This window comes from Arachis stenosperma, chromosome 6 (genome assembly GCF_014773155.1).
Source record: "Arachis stenosperma cultivar V10309 chromosome 6, arast.V10309.gnm1.PFL2, whole genome shotgun sequence".
Lineage (NCBI taxonomy): Eukaryota > Viridiplantae > Streptophyta > Magnoliopsida > Fabales > Fabaceae > Arachis > Arachis stenosperma.
The window spans coordinates 108684881-108690874 of NC_080382.1; the positions used below are offsets into that span (position 1 = coordinate 108684881).

At 38.6% G+C, this 5994-nt stretch overlaps 1 non-coding gene across 1 annotated transcript; it reads left to right on the forward strand.

Moving 5' to 3' along the window:
- The first annotated feature begins 216 nt into the window (after positions 1-216).
- LOC130937531 (small nucleolar RNA R71) lies at positions 217-324 on the forward strand. Its single transcript, XR_009068746.1, has one exon. It is a non-coding gene; the product is annotated as a small nucleolar RNA R71 (small nucleolar RNA).
- The last annotated feature ends 5670 nt before the right edge of the window (positions 325-5994 follow it).

Sequence of the window (5994 nt, forward strand, 5' to 3'; positions counted from 1 at the left end):
AATCTCAAGAACTCCTTTCTTTTGATTCGTCCCATTGTTCACAGGATTCCTTTCAGAAGTGTACATGAATTGGTTATTTGCAACCATTTCAATGAGTTCTTGAGCTTCTGCAGGCGTCTTCTTCAGATGAAGAGATCTTCCAGCAGAGCTGTCCAATGACATCTTGGACAGTTCAGACAGACCATCATAGAAGATACATATGATGCTCCATTCAGAAAGCATGTCAGAAGGACACTTTTTGATCAATTGTTTGTATCTTTCCCAAGCTTCATAGAGGAATTCACCTTCCTTCTGTCTTAAGATTTGGACTTCCACTCTAAGCTTACTCAATTTTTGAGGTGGAAAGAACTTTGCCAAGAAGGCATTGACTAGCTTTTCCCAAGAGTTCAGGCTTTCTTTAGGTTGTGAGTCCAACCATATCCTAGCTCTGTCTCTTACAGCAAAAGAGAATAGCATAAGTCTGTAGACCTCAGGGTCAACCCCATTGGTCTTGACAGTGTCACAGATATGCAAGAATTCAGCTAGGAACTGATGAGGATCTTCCAATGGAAGTCCATGAAACTTACAGTTCTGTTGCATTAGAGAAACTAATTGAGGCTTAAGCTCAAAGTTGTTTGCTCCAATGGCAGGGATAGAGATGCTTCTCCCATAGAAGTCGGGAGTAGGTGTAGTAAAGTCACCCAACACCTTCCTTGCATTGTTGGCATTGTTGTTGTTTTCGGCTGCCATATCTTCTTCTAGTTTGAAGATTTCTGTTAGGTCCCCTCCAGAGAGTTGTGCTTTTGCTTCTCTTAGCTTTCTCTTCAAGGTCCTTTCAGGTTCAGGATCAGCTCAACAAGAATACTTTTGTCTTTGTTCATGCTCATATGAAAGAGAAGAGAACAAGAAAGTATGGAGTCCTCTATGTCACAGTATAGAGATTCCTTGAGGTGTCAGAGGAAAAGAAGAATAGAAGGAGAAGGTAGAAGCATTCGAACTTATCAAGAGGGATATAGTTCGAATTATGTATTGAGGAGGAGTGCTAGTCCATAAATAGAAGGATGTGAGACGAGGGAAGAACTTTTGAAAATAAAATAAAAGATTTTAAAATGATTAAAAGAAATTTTGAAAATTTGATGAATAATTTTCGAAAATTAAAGTTGGAAAAGAAATAAAGTGATTTTGAAAAAGATTTTGGAATTAGAAATAAAAAAGATATGATTGAAAACTATTTTGAAAAAGATGTGATTAAAAAGATATGATTGAAAAACAGTTTAAAAAGAATTGATTTTTAAAATTAATGACTTGGCTAATAAGAAATTTAAAAGATATGATTCAGACATTAAACCTTTCTCAACAAAAAAGGTAACATACTTGAAATGTTGAATCAAATCATTAATTGTTAGCAAGTATTTTTGAAAAATGGAAAGAAATTGATTTTGAAAATATATGATTGAAAAGATATGATTTGAAAAAGATTTGATTTTGAAAAATTACAAAAACTTGAAAAAAAAATTTGAATTAGAAACAAAATCTCCCCTCTTGTGCCATCCTGGCGTTAAATGCCCAGAATGGTATCCATTCTGGCGTTTAACGCCCAAAACTCTACCTTTTTGGGCGTTAAACGCCCAGCCAGGTACCCTAGCTGGCGTTTAAAAGCCAAGCCAGGTACCCTGGCTGGCGTTTAAACGCCAGTTTTTCTTCCTCACTGGGCGTTTTAAACGCCCAGCTTTTTCTGTGTAATTCCTCTGCTGTATGTTCTGAATCTTCAATTCTCTGTATTATTGACTTGAAAAGACACAATTTAAAAATTTTTGGATTTTTTTTTGAATTTTTAATGATGAGAAATAATCAAAATGAAACTAAGATCAAATAAACAATGCATGCAAGACACCAAACTTAGAAGTTTGTATACTATTGACACTAACAAATTGAGAATGCATATGAGAAACAACAAAACACTCAAGACAAGAGAATTTAAAGATCAGAGCAAGAAAATCATCAAGAACAACTTGAAGATCAACGAAGAACATAATGCATGTAATTTTCGAAAATTAGAAGAATAAAGACATGCAATTGACACCAAACATAAAATTAGACACTAGACTCAAACAAGAAACATAAAATTATTTTTTTGATTTTAAGATTTTATAATTTTTTTTGTGCTTTTTCGAAAATTATATGGAGAAGTAAAATAAAGGATTCAAAATTCTTAATGAGAATTCCAGAAATCATGCAATGTTAGTCTAAAGCTTTAGTCTAAAAAAAATTAGACATGGCTAGCCAAGTTTCATCAGGATATTACATTCAAGAGCTAAATTGATGAGAATCAATCAGCCTTTGTGATGATAAGAACATCACCTTGAAACTCTAGAATTCATTCTTAAAAATTCTGAAGAAAAATACCTAATCTAAGCAACAAGATGAACCGTCAGTTGTCCAAACTCAAACAATCCCCGGTAACGGCGCCAAAAACTTGGTGCACGAAATTGTGATCATCAATGGCGCCATCAACATGGTACACTCAATCACAATCTCAACTCTTTATCACAACTTCGCACAACTAACCAGCAAGTGCACTGGGTCGTCCAAGTAATAAATCTTACGCGAGTAAGGGTCGATCCCACGGAGATTGTTGGTATGAAGCAAGCTATGGTCATCTTGTAAATCTCAGTCAGGCGAATTCAAATGGTTATGGAGGATTGATAATTAAAAGATGAATAAAACATAAAATAAAGATAGAGATACTTATGTAATTCATTGGTGAGAATTTCAGATAAGCGTATGGAGATGCTTTGTCCCTTCCGTCTCTCTGCTTTCCTACTGTCTTCATCCAATCCTTCTTACTCCTTTCCATGGCAAGCTGTATGTTGGGCATCACCATTGTCAGTGGCTACAGTCCCGTCCTCTCAGTGAAAATGTTCAACGCGCTCTGTCACAGCACAGCTATTCATCTGTCGGTTCTCGATCATGTCGGAATAGAATCCAGTGATTCTTTTGCGTCTGTCACTAACGCCCCACAATCGCGAGTTTGAACCTCGTCACAGTCATTCAATCCCTGAATCCTACTCAGAATACCATAGACAAGGTTTAGACCTTCCGGATTCTCAAGAATGGCCGCTAATGGATTCTAGCTTATACCACGAAGATTCTGATTAAGGAATCCAAGAGATACACATTCAAGCCTTGTTTGCATGTAGAACGGAAGTGGTTGTCAGGCACGCATTCATAAGTGAGAATGATGATGAGCGTCACATAATCATCACATTCATCAAGTTCTTGGGTGCGAATGAATATCTTAGAACAAGAATAAGCTGAATTGAATAGAAGAACAATAGTAATTGCATTAATACTCGAGGTACAGCAGAGCTCCATACCTTAATCTATGGTGTGTAGAAACTCCACCGTTGAAAATACATAAGTGATAATGGTGATCATTGGCTTTGGCCCCAAAGAGGAAACCAGAAGAACCAAGATGAAAATACAATAGCAAAAGGTCCTATTTATAAAGAACTAGTAGCTTAGGGTTTACAAAAATGAGTAAATGACGTAAAAATCCACTTCCGGGCCCACTTGGTGTGTGCTTGGGCTGAGCATTGAAGCTTCCATGTGTAGAGACTTTTCTTACAATTAAACGCCAGCTTTTGTGCCAGTTTGGGGGTTTAACTCCCACTTTTGTGCCAATTCCGGCGTTTAACGCCAGAATTCTTGAGCTGATTTGGAACGCCTATTTGGGCCATCAAATCTCGGGAAAAGTATGGACTATTATATATTTCTGGAAAGCCCTAGATGTCTACTTTCCAACGCAATTGAGAGCGTGCCAATTGGGCTTATGTAACTCCAGAAAATCCACTTCGAGTGCAGGGAGGTCAGAATCCAACAACATCTGCAGCCCTTTTCAGCCTCTGAATCAGATTTTTGCTCAAGTCTCTCAATTTCAGCCAGAAAATACCTGAAATCACAGAAAAACACACAAACTCATAGTAAAGTCCAGAAAAGTGAATTTTAAATAAAAACTAATAAAAATATAATAAAAACAAACTAAAATATACTAAAAACATACTAAAAACATACTAAAAACGATGCCAAAAAGCGTATAAATTATCCGCTCATCAACTATTCTTCCTCAGAAGAGGATGAAGATGTGACTGGAGAGCAAGTTGCTCAATATCTAGCAGCCATCATGAAGCTGAACGCCAAGTTATTTGGTAATGAGACTTGGGAAGGTGAACCTCCCTTGCTCATTAGTGAACTAGATACATGGGTTCAGAAAACTTTACCTCAAAAGAGACAAGATCCTGGTAAATTCTTAATACCATGTACCATAGGCACCATGGCCTTTAACAAGGCTCTGTGTGATCTAGGGTCAGGCATAAACCTTATGCCACTCTCTGTAATAGAGAAACTGGGGATCATTGAGGTACAACCTGCCTTATTCTCATTACAATTGGCAGACAAATCAGTAAGACAAGTTTATGGATTAGTAGAGGACGTGTTAGTAAATGTTGAAGGCCTTTACATCCCTGCTGATTTCATAATCTTAGACACTAGGAAGGAAGAAGATGAATGCATCATCCTTGGAAGACCTTTCCTAGCCACAACAGAAGCTGTGATAGATGTTAACAGAGGAGAATTAGTCCTTCAATTGAATGGGGACTACCTTGTGTTTAAGACCCAAGGGTGTTCTTCTGTAAACATGGAAAAGAGGCACAGTAAGCTTCTCTCAATAGAGAGTCAAACAAAGCCCCCACAATCAAACTCTAAGTTTGGTGTTGGGAGGCCACAATCAAACTCTAAGTTTGGTGTTGAGAAGCCCCCACATTCAAACTCTAAGTTTGGTGTTGGGAGGCCCTCATCATGCTCTAAACATCTGTGAGGCTCCATGAGAGCCCACTGTCAAGCTATTAACATTAAAGAAGCGCTTGTAGGGAGGCAACCCAATTTTATTTATCTAATTTTATTTTTATTTTTTTGTTATTTTGTGTTTTAGTAGGTTCATGATCATGTGGAGTCACGAAAAAAATATTAAAATTAAAAACAGAATCAAAAACAGCAGAAGAAAAATCACACCCTGGAGGAAGGACTTACTGGCGTTTAAACGCCAGTAAGGAGCATCTGGCTGGCGTTCAATGCCAGAACAGAGCATGGAGCTGGCACTGAACGCCAGAAATAAGCAACATCCTGGCGTTTGGACGCCAGGAATATGCCCTGAGGAAAGCTGGTGCTGAACGCTAGTAACAAGCATGGAACTGGCGTTCAACGCCAGAAACATGCTACACATGGGCGTTGAACGCCCAGAACGTGCATCACTTCGGCGTTTAAATGCCAGAATGGTATGCTAAGGCATTTTACATGCCTAATTAGTGTAGGGATGTAAATCCTTGACACCTCAGGATCTGTGGACCCCACAGGATCATCTCAGGATCTGTGGACCCCACAGGATCCCCACCTAACATATTCCCACCTTACCTCCTAATTAATCCTATAACACACTTTCCCAAAAACCCTTCACCAATCACCTCAATCTCTCTTTCCAATTACCCCCTTCACCACTCACATCCATCCACTCTTCCCCATAAACCCCACCTACCTTCAAAATTCAAAAATCTTTCCCACTCAAACCCACCCTAAATGGCCGAACCTACCCTCTTTCCTTTCCCTATATAAACTCCTCCATTCTACTTCATTTTCACACAACACAACCCCCTCTTCTATACCTTGGCCGAATACACCTCCCCCTCACTCTCCTTCATATTTTCTCTTCTTCTTCTTCTTCTTTTCTTTCTTCTCTTGCTCGAGGGCGGGCAATATTTTAAGTTTGGTGTGGTAAAAGCATAAGTTTTTTGTTTTTCCATTACCATTAATGGCACCTAAGGTCGGAGAAACCTCTAAAAAAGGGAAAGGGAAGACAAAAGCTTCCACCTCCGAGTCATGGGAGATGGAAAGATTCATCTCCAAAGCCCATCAAGACCACTTTTATGATGTTGTGGCCAAGAAAAAGGTGATCCCTGAGGT